Genomic DNA, 14,185 nt, shown 5'->3' on the forward strand with positions numbered 1-14,185 from the left:
CACCCCATGAATCGCAGCACGCCAGGCCTCCCTGTCCATCACCAACTCCCGGAGTTCACTCAGACTCACGTCCATCGAGTCAGTGATGCCATCCAACCATCTCATCCTCTGTCGTCCCCTTCTCCTCCTGCCCCCAATCCCTCCCAGCATCAGAGTCTTTCCCAATGAGTCAACTCTTCGCATGAAGTGGCCAAAGTACTGGAGTTTCAGCTTTAGCATCATTCCTTCCAAAGAAATCCGAGGTCCAAAGTGATCTGCCTTCCACGCACCTCGCTCCTTCTCTCCACAGACATCTGCAGTTAGGAGTTTGTTTTTGCTTTCGAAGATATTCTGCGTGTTTAACAAGCAGAAGGTTGTATTTTCTCACGCACCTTAAATTATTATACACTCTGCTTCCATTATTGCCTTTTCCCCTTAACTGAACTCATAGCTCATTTCGTGTCAGTTCATGTATTACTTCCTCATTTTGTTTATGTCCCACTATGGGCCACTCCGTGAGTGCTATTTTGCTTTGCGACCCCATGGACTGTAGCCCACCAGGCTCCTCTGTCCATGGGATTCTCCAGCCGAGAACACTTCGGTAGGTTACCATTTCCTTCTCCAGGGCATCTTCCCCACCTAGGGATTGAACTCGAGCCTCTTAGGTGTCTGGCATTGGGGGGCGGGTTCTTCACCACTAGCGCCACCTGGGAAGCCCACTACGGGCCAGACCACAGCTTATTTGAGTCCCCTAGGTTATTTGAGTCCCTTATCCATGGGCAGCTCGGTTGTTTCCGGGTTTGTTTTTCCTTATGCATTTTTATGGTAACAAAAACAATGCTCCCTACGCCCTTGGGTAGCATTTATCAAGAAGCCAGCGGAAGGCTCAAACTTGCAGGCCCCCGCTGCCCGCACCCGCCCAGGGAACTCCCGTCTCCAGAGTCCCGATGCTTCAGCGGCGCGTCCGGCGCGGCTTCTGCCTGGCTGAAGCTGTCAGGCGCCCGCAGGGGCCCTCTGGAGCCCCGCCCAGCAGCCGGCAGTCGGACCGATTCAAATCCAGCCAATAGCAGTGTGTAAACAAACCCCGACCCCGCCCCACGGTGAATAACTCCCCCGGCCGGCGCGAAACCTATTTAACTTGGCGGAGAACGGGGGCGGGACGAATACGTGACCCCGCCCCCAGCGTGAGCCAATGGGCGGCTGGGCCCCGCCCCTCGCACTTGCCGCTCTGAGGACCCGAGGTCGGGCTGGGCTTGTATCTGCCTGATTCGCGGCCGCTCGTGGTCTTGGTGCAGCCGGCTAGCCAGCAATCTGGGAGCTAGGGCAGCGTTTTCCCGCTGTACGCGGCACGTTTAAAGGGCGCGGTCAGAGGGCGAAGGTCGCTCCGGAGTCAATGCCCTCCGAGCCCTCCTATTTTTCCCCACCTGGCGGCTAGAATTCGGATCCCTGACGTTGGATTGACCGAGACGTGAAGGGTCTGCAGGGGTGTTCCGGGCAAGGTTTTTTGTTTTGTTCCTTTTTGTTATGGAATCGTTTATACGCCTCCAGAAAAGTGCACAAATCCTAAGCGTGCTGCTCAGCTGAGAACGAAAAACACCCGTGGAAACATCCTCCTAGATCAAAAAGCAACTTGAGTTGACCAAGTTCTAAACTTCGCAGCTGCGTGCGAGGGAGGAGCCGCGATGGGCGTTGTTTTGGTTTTCAGAGGCACAAACCGCTTGTTTTAAAAAAAAATGAGAAAGAAAAAGGAAAACCACGCCTCTCTGTAGAGAGATGGTAATCAGGCCAGACTCTGGTCAAGCTCCCGCTGGGTAGGAGCTGGCCTGTGGAACGGGTAGGAGGTATAGGCAGTTAGAGATGAAGGGGATTAGGGTCTGGTTGAGAGGGTGGGGTGGAGAACTTGAAATGTGAGGGGGTGGGACAGAAATGCGCTGGTACTGAGGTGGGGGAGGGGAGCCTTCTGGGCTGGAGTGTTGGGAGAGCCTGCGGGACTTGGACCCGGTGGACTAAAAGTGGAACTAGGCATCCTGGCCACTTGGAGAGGGCAAATTAGTTCTCCAATGTCCTGGACTTTTCCATGGCAAATGAATGTGTGTGTGGGGTGGGATGCGGGAGGCTGTTTCCAGCTGTTCTTTTCTGCTGAAAAGTGAAAGTGAAGTGGCTCAGTCGTGTCCGACTCTTTGCGACCCCATGGACGGTAGCCTACTAGACTCTGCGGTCCATGGATTTTCCAGGCAAGAATACTGGAGTGGGCTGTTATTTCCTTCTCCAGGGGATCTTCCCAACCCAGGGATCGAACCTGGGCCTCTTGCATTGCAGACAGACGCTTTACCGTCTGGGCCACTACACGAGTATAATTAAAACAGCCCTTAAACGAGATGAGGGGCCCGGAAACCCAAGCTCACGTTGGCTACAGGAATGTAGCATATTTGCTCACTGAGAAAAGTTGGGTGCATCTTCTCCAGTCCTGATTTTTTACATCTGAATGCTGTTTTGTCCCTGTCCCGTAAGAGCTTCTGCATGTCTTGTATCCATTTCATCCTCCCGATGGTCTTCATAAAGTCTGGACTCTGGGAACAGACAGAGCTGGGTATAAATCCCCAGCTGTGTGACCTTGGTCCGGTTTCTTACCCTCTCTGGTTTCTCATTCACACACACAAAATGAGAATTGAGGTTTAATTCTCTGGCTCAGGGGCTTGTCATTACAGTTGTGTTAACCATGTGTTTGGGAGAGATACACAGATGTGTGTAATGCATCAAAAAAATGAGATGGATTTGATGAAAGGGTAGAGGCACAGATGTGTGACACAGCAAGGAGAGGAACGTGCTGATTGTTGAATGTGCTCATGGAGGGTATTTTGGTGTCGCTGTTCTATTTCTTCAACTTTTCCATGTTTGAAAATGTTCATTAGAAAATGCTGGGGGAGGTGAATTCTGGTGTGACTCTACAGTCCCATTGTACAGATGAGAACATGGAGGAGCTGCAGAAGTGACTTGCCCCAGGTCCATCTGGTGACTCAGTGACAAATAGAACACCCAGGTGCACTGAATAAGTCCTTCCCCTGGCTGGGCATCCCTGGGCCAAGTTGCTGAACCTCTCTGGGTCTCATTGCCAACTCCATTCTGAATCTGTAACTCCCAACTTGTATCTGAGCTGCAAAGTGAAGGTAGGTGTCACTCCCCCCAAAGGATAGCAGGTCTCTTTCCATTTGGGCCCATGTTGACCCCTCCTCTGGCCTTGGACGTTTGACCTCCCAGGGCTTTGCCAGCCATGGCTAGACTGGGGGCTTCTTTCATACCCATGCCTATTCCTGGCCACCTGGTCCTAAGAGAATGCCTGTAGAAGGGTGGGCATTATCTCATGGTTTCGTAGATCTTTCTGGAGCACTTACTAAGTGCCAGGTACTGTACTGGGGTGTGTGTGTTGGCGGGGGGGTCGTGGTGGTTACCACAGTGCACCAAAGAAGCCTGGAACCTGAGGGCAGGGGAAACTGAGGCTAAGCAACTTATTTGCTCATCATCAGGCTGCGTACTGGGGCAGGAACCAGGGTGCTCTTGGTCACAACTATATTGCTGGCAGACTAGATACTCATAAACAATACTTCCTGTATGAATGAATAAACTTGGATAGTCACCCCCGCAATGCCTCCTGTCTCATAACTTTGAACCCCAGTCAATTCCCAAGTTCCGAGTCCCCCGGGATTGGCATCTCTGAGACATCAGTGCCACCCAGCTCAGATCAGGTCCTGCTTGCTGGCTCTGTGACCCTGGGCAAAACACTTTCCCTCTCTGAGCCAATTTAGTTTTCTACAGTGCAAGGGGGAAGGCCTGGTGTGCTGCACTTCATGGGGTCACTAAGAGTCAGACACAGCTTCTAGACTGAACAGCAAGGTGGGAATCACTAAAGACCTCCAGGTGGGGGTCCCTGGAGGTCTCTTTTCTGGTGAAGAGTGGAAAAACAGCACATACATGAATACTCAAGGCGTAGCTCCCTGGGCTCAATCTTGGCAGATGAAAGGCAAACTGCACAAAAATAATGTCCGTGTATACTGCTGTTCCTGTAAGGGTCACATACCTCCACGGACTGTGGATGACCACTGTATAACATAGATTGACTACCGTCATATTTGGGGCAATACATGTGCTCACATCTGGAATGGATAAAATTTCCTTTTTGCTATAATAATAACAGCACTTATCTGCACTTCTTGTCACGTGCTGCTCTCTATGAGAACATTCTCTCCTAATGACCCTATGAAATGAGGCCTGTTATTGATTTCCCCTTAGAAATGGAGGCACGGAGAGGCGAAGTAGTTTGCCCAAGGTCACACAGCAAAGGAAATGGGAGGATGTGAATCAAGGGCTCACAGGTTGGCGTCAGGGCCCTGGACCTCCGTGGTCTCTTCAATAATATGCATAGTACCACCAAGATCCCAGGATCAATTCTAAAGCTTAAAACACAAAGCTTAAAACAATCACTCGTTTATTCAACACACATTATTACTGAGTCGCTTCAGTATGCACGTGGCTTTTCCAGGGCACCGGGGAAGCGGAATGTAACAGACCAGAGTGTAGGTGTCGTTGGCCTGTGCGCCCCGGGAGGGTAGCTCCGAGCTGTCTCGGTGCTCAATGGGTCCCGGACTCGGCGCAGGGCACACTGCAGGCGCTCTGCAAGCGTTCCCTGAAGGAATGCGCGAATCGAAGTGTCACGCCCGCAAGGCGTACACGGCCCGGCGAGGCGGAAACAGACCCAACTCCACCGAGGCGTCCCGGGGCTTCTGGGAATCCCATCTGCGCGGCCCGCGAGGCCTCGAGGAGGCGGTAAGACAGGTCGGACCCGCGTCCCCGGTGCCCTCCCCGGGGCCGTAGCAGCTCAAAAGGCCGACTGAGGTGAGTGAGCAAGCCGCGTTCGGGGTCCCGGTGAGGAGCCCCAGAACATCCTCTGCCCCCGCGCCTTCCACCCTTTTAACTCCGACTCCCGGCTCCTTCGCCATTCCACCTACGGGGCCTCCCATATCCTCCATCCTCGACTCCCGCTACCTTTTCAAACCATCGGCGTTGCCCCTGCTCGCGTCCTCCCGCCCGGCGACCGTTCCCCGAGTCGGGGCGCGCCCAGGGCGCATGGCGCCCCCTCCCCAGCCGAGCCCGAGGTCCGGGAGCGCCAATCCCTTTAGCCTCTCCCTCTAATCCGGAGCATCGCTCGATGCCGTCGGTCGACTCCACCGAAGCCTGGGAAAGCGCGCCCCCGAACCCCCGGGACTCCGGCTGGGGAGGGGGCGGCGCCGGCGCGGAGGTCACCCTCCCGGGGCGTCCGCAGCCTCCCATTCGCTCGCGGGCCCGCCGCTCCGCGCCCAAAGCCCGAGCTGGTTCGCCAAGTCGCGGGGCGGGGCCTCCCCCAAGCCCGTCCCCCGGTGAGGGCGGAGGGAGGAGGAGGAAAGGGGGGGGCGGAACACAAAACCTGCAAGGTTTTTTTTTTTTCCTTTTGCATTTAATTAAAAAAAAAATTTTTTTTTTTTTTTTGCAAACCCGAGGGGTCCCGCCCGGAGCGGGCGCGAGTCCGGGGCGCCCGGGCCGCGGCGCGGGGCGGCGGCAGGGGCCTGGTGGAGGCCGCCGGGCGGCCGCCATGCGATCAGGCAGTGCGCTGACCGGCCCGGCCGGTCGGCCCCTTCTGGGTCCTCCCTTTGCAGCCCGTGCGGGGCCGTCTCGGAGACCCCGCGCCGACGGCTGCTCAAACATCAGGGTGAGTTTCTCACAATGTAGCAATTTCTCTTTAAATCTCTTAACTCTCTCTACCTGCGAGTCGGGGCTGTGACAGGGCGCAAAAGCGAGGGGGGGAGTGGGGGTTGGCGGCGAGGGTGTGTGTGGGGGGAGCCGGAGCCGGGGCCGAGCCCACCCCCCCGACACTCAACACTCAGCCCCCCAACCGGGGCGCAGCGCCCGCTGCCTCTTTTTCTGCTCCGCGCCCACCACCCCCGGCAGCTCCCCCCCACCCCCCGCGTCTCTCCCACCATCGCCGCCGCCCTTATCCTGCGGGGACCCCCCCACCCACCCACCGCGGGCTCCCCTGCCCGCGCCCGGTGCCTCCCCGGCCCTCCCGCCGGCTGCCGGGGATACAATGGAGCGGCGGAAAAACGAGACCTAACGTTCCACGGGGGGAGGGGCGGAGAGACCCCCTCCCCCGGCCCGGGGGCCCCCTCCCCTCGCTCCGCTCCCCGCCTTTCGGAGAAGAAGAGGGCCATGGGGGAGCGGATGGTGGTTTCCCGGCCGGAGCCGGCGAGCCTTCATCTCCCCTCTCTTCGCCCCGTGCCCTGCGCCCCCTCCTCAAATCACTCCCGGGGGTCCGGGGAGAAACGGGGCCTCTGGCAAGCTGAGTGGGGGGGAATGGACGCGGAAGGAGGCCACTGGGTCTCCCCCTCCCCACCGCCCCTAAACAATGAAAGGAGTTGACTTGGTCCCCCACCCCCCAGCAGTGAAAGGAGTTGACCCCCTCCCCCGCTAGCTGGCGGGTCCCGGAGGGGGCCGTTACGGGGAGGCGGGTGGGGGGAGAGGAGGGAAGTGAGCCTTACCCCTGTCACCTCCCGAGATTTGGGGCGGCCCCCCATCTCCACCCCCTCGGCCAGGGAATGGGAGGCACCAGGCCCAGCCCGGGCACCGCGCTCGGGTGGTGACCTTTAGACAAAGGCAACCTTTTCCCTGGGGTGAGCCCGGCCGAGCCGGGCCCGAGGCCTCCCCGGGCCCCTGCGGAGGGCGGCCAGGCCGCGGGCACCCGGAGGGAGGGATGGAGGAGGCGGGAGAGGGCCGGAGCCATCTGGTTTTCCCATCCCTGGTTGCCCCTCGGCGGCTTCTCCAGCTCCTGTCACGGGCGGCCCGCGGGGAGACAAGGGACCGGGGAGCTGCCCAGGCCTTAGTCCGCGGCCAGCGGCGAGCGGGGCGAGGAGCCACGGGCGGGCTGGGGAGGCAGCGGTGGTTGGAGCCTCGGCGGCTCCTTCCTCTCCGCACCCCTTTGTTTTGCTTTGTGGTTCTGAGCAGCTGAACTTCCCGGGAGGTGGGGTCAGAGGCCGCTGTGTCAGCGCTCCCCGGGAGGCCGGGGTGACAGGTCCCAGCGCTCCGGTGTGCCCGGACTTCTGCCGGCCAGGCGGCCCCTTTTGTCACATCCCGCCGGTAGTGTAACCATCGCGGGGGGATGTGTCTGCTTTCCCCTCACACCTCCTTTCGCCGGCTGCTCCTCAAGGAAACAGTTTTTCGGAACACCCCAGACTTCATGGCTTGAGATTTCTGATAAGCGCTCTGTGCTTTCAACCTCTCCCCCCCACTTGGGATGGGGGTTGGGCGGGGGGCTCCGTCATCTCTGACCTGCTGGGGTGATGGGAGAACCGGGGAGGTGGGCAGATCAGGGGTCACCCCCCACCCCCCTGCCAGTGTTCAGCGGGCCTTAAGGGGTATGCTTACCTACACCCCCCGCCCCTCCCTCGGAGCTCCCCCACTCCTAGAAGCCGGAAATAACATCTCCCTACCCAGAGAGCACTAGGGATTAGCTGCTGTTAGGTGAGTTGCACACTGGCCACAACCCAAGGAGGAAGTTGGGGGCGGGGGGGGGGGTCACTTATATAATTCCCATTTTGCAGACAGGCTAATGGAGGCTCACAGCAGTTGAGTGACTCGCCCAGGGTCACACGGCCCCAATCTGTAACCATCTCAAATTTTCCCACCTCAGCTCAAAACTGTTAGGTCTGCCTGTACCTGCCTTTGGCATTTTCGTCCCTTTGACTTCAGCTGGGTCTCAAATGTAGACGAGACCAGGAAGGAGTTGCCAAAATTTTTTTCCCCCACCCAGTATGGGTAAGGGGTCAGCTGGGCTGAGGGCAAGGGTGCTTTCACCTGTGGCCCCAGCAGAGCATTTACCTGCAGGAGCTGAGGGTTGAAGATGTGGGGGTCAGGAGAAGAGGGGCCTCAGGCCTTGCTGTGTGGGGCTTGGGGTGGGTGGGCACTTGGCGGTTGGCCCCTCTGTCATCCTCTTCCTGCACCTGAGCTGGCTCTTGGCCCAGCTGGCTGCTCCTCAGCCTTGCTGGTAGGGACGCTGAACTACTCGGGATCTTCGTTGTCTCTCTGCCCGGTGACCCTGCGTGGTGCCGTGACACAGCTGGCAGAGAAGTCCCTGCCCGTTCTCCCCATGGCCCGGGTGGCCGGCTCCTTATCCCACCCTGTGACCTCAGGCACTAGATTCAACTCACTTGTTCTGTTTCCTCATCGGCAGATGGGGGGGACCATTAGAGCCTCTTTAACTGACCTCGCAGGGGCTGACAGTTTTATCCACGCGTGTTATTTTTGTTTTCCCCTCACTCTGCGGGAATATGGCTGGCCTGTAGGGGTGGGGAGGAATGTTGGGGGGCTGGGTATTTGAGGGTGACGGGCAAAAGGCGTCCACCCTGGAGGAATTCCCTGTGGTGGATGAGCAGCACCACAGTGTAAATAGTTTCACTTTGGTGGCCGGCTTCCTCCAGCTTTCTTGGACCCTTCCCCTCCAGCACTTAATGGTGCCAAATAAACCCTTGGGCGGGTGGGTGTGTGGCATGAAGGAGAAGGGCTGTGGAGGGCCCAGCCTACCCCGGGAGGGAGGCTGTAGGGGTGATCTCGCCATTTTACAGATGAGGAAACTGCAGTCTGTGGCTGAGAGGGGATTCCAACCCAGACTGCAGGGATGGAAGGGCTGGGGGTGCCGTTGGAGAAGGGCGAACACTTTCAGGGACCCCTTGCAGATACTTTCTTGAGGTGACAGGCATAATAAGTCATAATAATTCCTCTGGGGTGGGGGCAGGAGGGGTGGGGCTGTGGGCCTCTCTGGAGTGAGTGCTTCCTGATTTTGGGGGGGTTGGGAGGGAAGTGGGGGAAGCATGAGTAAGGCCCAAGAGTGACAGGCCTATGCCCCGCCCCCTTATTTGCCAACTTCCTTCCCAGAGGCCTCCGGGGCCTTTCCCAACTTTCCCTGGGGATGTGGGGGGGGGGGTCTCCCCGCTCTCCCCTCTGAAAGGGCCCAGGGGTCAGCGCCAAGCCCTGAGAGCCTGGCTGGAGGGGTCTTGGGGTGTGTGTGAGGGTCCTGGGGGGAGGTCACCTTTTCACCCCAGGCCCAGCCACCACCAGAGTCGCCCTCCCCAGCTCTCCCCCGTGGCTGTCTTGACTCCTGGTCTCAAGAATGCAGAGGGCTGCTGGTGGGGGGAAGTTAATTGGAAACAGGAAAACATGGCATTCCTTTCTAGACGGCCTGGGCTTGGAAAGCAGCGAAGGGTTGCCTTTCTGCCTCTCCCGTCCTGCAGGGGAGAGGGGTGGGGGGCATGGTTATCTTGCCTTGATCTCTTTGGGGTCTCTGCCTCACCAGGCTCCCTGACTAACTGGGAACAGCAAGTTGCCTGTTTTACATCCATGGTATGAAACACTCTTCCCCACCAATCACAATCACTTGGGCAGCGCCACCCCCGCCCCTCTTCACTGGTTCATCCCTATGTTTGTCCCCTGCACTCTGAGGGCGGAGGGCCTGAGCTGGCTCTCCAGTGTAGGATGTATCACTCTTGAGACACGTGGGAAATGTTTGGTTAACTGGTCCCCGAGGATTCCCTCCTCCTTCCTTCCCTAGACCTCTCCCCTGCCTGGGGTACCACCATTAGAGCTCTGTCCCCATCCACTGAACCCTTTGTGTCTCAGCGGCACACAGGATCCCCCAGCGGGAAAGAGAGAGGGTTTTCTAAGACATCTCCGGCTTGGCAACAATGAGTATTGTGTCCTGAGTTTATGGATATTCACTGGTGCTGGGGATCTGTTGGCAGGAGAAGCTGGAGAGAAGGCCTTTGTGTCTCGAATTGTTCCTAATCAAACCTCCTGAGGGTCTTCTGTGTGCCTGGGCCCCAGGGCCCAGTTATGATATGGGGACCCAGGTCAGGAGGAGGGCAGAGAGAAGAGTTGTCTTCAAGGCTGCTGGAGGACTTGATCCATTCTGTCTGGGTGGTTTGCAAAGGCTCCAGGGAGGAAACACCTTCTTTCTCCCTCTCTTTTTTTCTCCTGAGTGATACCCAGGACAAATTTAAGATGCCAAACATAGCTCCCCTTTCCTCCTCTGGGACATCCCCGGTCTCCAGCTCATTTCCCCGGAGGCGACTCCTCAATCCTGATGTTCTGTGCACATACATTTGTGTACATGTGTATATCTTTAAAAATACGCATTTTACACATGCTGGAACCCTCTGCCCATTGTCCTGCATGTTGCTTGTTTTGCTTCATCTCTCTGGGAGACGTACACAGTACCCAGAGGGTTTCCTCTGGGTTTTTCTTGACTGCGTTGTATTCCTTGGTGTGGGCACGTCCTCCATGACTCAGCATGGATATGGAGGTGTTTCCTGATGTTTTTACCTGCTGAGCAGGAGGACAGACATCTGCTTGGCATATCAGGAAATGGGTATGCCGGCAGGATATACTGGAGGCAGGATTGATGGGTCAAGAGCCTGCTCTTTGTCATTGGGTCACACGGAGGAGGCACCTGTGCAGCTGAATGTTGAAGGAAGTCATTCCCCCTCCTGTTCAAGTCATCCCACCAGTCCGCCCCATTGTCTTTGCTTCTCATGACCTCCTTGTCCCCTCCTTCCTGCCTGTAACCTGCACCCACCCCAGGTGGGCATGCATGGTGTGGAGATCAAGGACGTGGGCGCTGTTGGTTCAAATCCAGGTTCTGCCACTTGCTGGTTGAATGGCTGCAGGCTGGGGGCTTGCTGACTCTGGGCCTCAGTTTTCCCTTCTGTTAAATGGGCCAGTCTCAGTACCTATCTTTGGAAACTTTGTTACGAGGATTAAATAGTATCTACCAAACTCATAAGTACCCTAGTCTAGGTTGTCCATGGCAGTGTCATCTTTCATTCGGTGGCAGTCCTATCACCTGGGGGCAGGAACCCCTTAATCCTGGGCTGTGAACCCCCTTACTGACAGGCAGGGGAGGTGACTTTTGCACTTACCTGCAGTGTGACCTTGGGCAAGTGATACTTCCTCGGGTCTTGGTTTCCTTGTCTGTGAAATGGGCTTGTAACATCTCCCCGGCAGGTGGGCTATAAGGGCAGGAGGAGGCAGTGGGCGGGCCGGGCAGGCAGTTGGTGTTTGGGAATCAGCATCTGATGTTGCTGTTGTTTTCGCTATGATTACTTTTCTCCCATGGGCCCCATGCTGACTTCCCTGCTCTGAAAGCTTTCCATTGTCTTCCCAAAAGGCACATAGGGAACGTTGTTAGCATTCTATACTGCTTGGCTGCGGAGGGCACAGGGCAGGCTGCTCTGGCATGAGGCAAGGCTGCGTGGCCCTGGGAACTGATGGAGCCGCCCCGCTCTGGGCCTCAGTCTCCTCACCTGGAAGAGTGGCTGTGACGAGAGACCCAGCTTTGTGCTCACGGTTCTTGAGTGCTTCACACTGTGCCTGGCATATCGTGGTTGGGATGCTGCTGCTGATGGTAATAGTGACGATGGCGGTGGCGATGTTGATGGTGATGGAGAGAAGTACCAAAGTCTCCCGTGGAATTAGATACCAAGTCCTTGCCTCCTTCCCCTAAAACCCTGGGCAGTCAGCGTTGGCCATTTTAATTGAAAAGAAGAATCCAAGGGAATCAAATGCCCCTTTGGGCCTCAGTTTCCTCATCTCTGACAAAACTCATGGGGTCACTGTGAGGCTTAAATGAGTGAAGATGTAGGAGAGCTTTTCAGACAGACCCTGGCTTGCAGGAGTGCACAGGGAAGGTTCGCTTTGCTTGTTGTTATTTTAACTTTTTATCATGGAAATTTTAAAGCACCCACCAAGAGTTGAGAGAATAGAAGAATCAACCCTCGTGTATCCATCTCCAGCTTCGTGTATCCATCTCCAGCTTCGCCAGTTTTCTCCTGATCCTCCCTCCTCATTTCTGCCCTTTCCTTTCCCTTTTCTGCTAAAGTATGTTTACGCAAATTCCAAACACTGTATCAGTTCAACTGTAACATTAACGTTGTTAATGGTATTATTTTTGGCATCCAGAATCGACTTCATCACGTCTGAGATCTGTCCTATCCTGTGAGGGGAGAGACATGGAGCCCATTTCCCAGGTCAGGGCAATCAAGGCTGCAGGCAGTAAGCTGTGGTCAGGTTGTCCCATCCTGTCTTGTCCACCCCAGGCTTTGCACGCTGGTAGCTGTTTGAAATCACACAAGCCCGGGGATTTATGCCTGGATGTGTATTGTGTGGGTTGGGGGTTCTGATATTCGGTGCAGAAATCACAGAGAAGGTGGGCTGTTGACGGGGGAGGGATAGATGGCAGTGAGGGCTTCGAGTCCTCTTTCTGCCCCTCCTGACTTTGTGACTTGGAGGCAAGTTACTGTCCTCCTCTCATTCCAGATTAGAGAACCAGAAGTACAGGGATAATAACTGATGCTTCTTTTGAGAGCTCTTGCCTTTGTTAAATAAGGTCCCGCGTGGAAAAGTGTTTTGCAAGTGCCTGGCTCTCAGTAAGCGCTTGGCAGGTCACCATACTCACTCTCGTGATTACTTCCAGGTGTGCCCCAAGGGGACTGTAACCAAAGCCTCCTTCCAGGGTTCAGAGGTCAGAGAAAGGGTCCATGTCTCTGGAATCCCCCAGCCAGGCCCAGTTGCCTTTCTCCCCTCCTCTTGCTCACTCCATCTCTCTCTAATCCTTCTTCGAAGTGTTGCTTGTCCTTGCAGGGGCGAAAGGGTTGCTGACTTCTAGATGACCCCCACCCCACCCCCTGTGTCCCGTAGGTCCCAGCCTGGCAGCCTTGGGAGCGGAGTGAAGGGAGTAATGTCTGGCTATGGCTGTGGGACCCTTGTTAATGACCCCTGGGGCCCTGGAGGGAGCCCCGGTGGCCTCCGCAACCTGTTCTCCCAGGACACCTGCAGATCGAGGGTCCCTGGGTTCCCTTTTTCCAGAGGAGGCATGCTGTCCTGCCTCTCGTTCACCATGTGGTGCTGGGCAGGCTGATGCCCACAGTACCGACCTCACGGGACACTTGTGACAGTTGACTGGACTGTATAACCTCCCTCCTGTCCTTCAAGGAGGCGCCTCTCCCATCCTCAGACACTCAGCCCCCCAGAAGAGGTGGGTGGATCCCTGGAAGAATTCTCAGCTCTTTACCCAGTCAAACTGGGCTTTCCTTGTCCTGGCAAGCTCTTGCCACACTGGCTTCATTCCTCTCCGCGGAACCTGTGCAGTGACCCTCTGGTTCTGTGGATGTGCATATTCTTTCACAGAAAGACGTGTATTTCCCTCTTATCTTTTCTCCGGATGTAATTGACATACACAATGAAATGCACAGAGATGACCGATGCTTCTCCCCGAGTCTTGCCAAACGGTAGCCGCCTGTGTAATCCACACCCTGTCAAGACCCAGAGCGTTTGCATCGCAGCCAGAAAGTTCCCTTGTGCCCCTTCCTAGTCAACGCCCCCTCCCAGAGCATCAGAGCCACTGGCCTGCGGCTCCCTCATGTCGGGCCTTCCAGATCTACCTGCCTTGTCTCTTCTCAAATCCCATAGACTCTCGCAGACCGGCCTGGTCCTTTGGGTTGAGCATCTCAGCATCACTGTCTTGAGATTAGGCCGTGTAGTCGGGTCTCAGGATGGCCTGTCTGGTTTTCACCCAGCAGGAGTCCTTGGGAAGGTTTTACCTCCTTTTTCTCCGGAGAGAGAGATCTTCCTGCTCCCCACCCCCATGGAATCTCATCATTCAAGAGCCCCTCGCCTGGGTGCCTTCCCCAGCCTCAGCCCCCAGCCTGGGGATGCTGTCTCTGCTCACTACACCACCCCTCGTAGCTCTGTTGGGATGTAGATGTCCTGTGAGCGTCCCTTCAGGCCTGGCTTTCTCACTCGACTCTAAACTATGGAAGGAAAGAAACAGCGTGCCCGTGTTCCCAGCTCCTGGCATGCAGTAGGCATTTCGGAGATGTTTGCTGACTGACTGAAGGATGGACATGTCACAGGGGTGAAGAAAGCCGAGCAGAGAGCCTGTGTTTGGAGTCACCATTCTATTTCTTAAGAAGTGGGACCCATTTGCTTCCAAAGCACCAGTGGTGTTTGTTAACAGTGCCAATCCCGGGCTCCCACTTGGAACGGATCTCCTGAGAGTCATGGTGGGTGGGGCCTGGCCAACTGAGCCGCCTTCATCACTGCCCTGGACCCATCCCTTCAGCACTGTTATCAC

At 56.4% G+C, this 14,185-nt stretch overlaps 1 protein-coding gene across 1 annotated transcript in view; it reads left to right on the forward strand.

Annotated features, from left to right (window-relative positions):
- The first annotated feature begins 5,518 nt into the window (after window positions 1–5,518).
- BICRA (BRD4 interacting chromatin remodeling complex associated protein) overlaps window positions 5,519–14,185 on the forward strand; it is a 74,947-nt gene continuing 66,280 nt past the window's right edge. The window contains exon 1 of the mRNA XM_055554215.1: window positions 5,519–5,719. The gene's annotated coding sequence lies outside the window, so the exon portion shown is untranslated. The remainder of the gene's footprint in view (window positions 5,720–14,185) is intronic.

The sequence above is a fragment of the Bubalus kerabau genome, chromosome 17, assembly GCF_029407905.1.
Source record: "Bubalus kerabau isolate K-KA32 ecotype Philippines breed swamp buffalo chromosome 17, PCC_UOA_SB_1v2, whole genome shotgun sequence".
In the NCBI taxonomy this organism is placed as follows: Eukaryota; Metazoa; Chordata; class Mammalia; order Artiodactyla; family Bovidae; genus Bubalus; species Bubalus kerabau.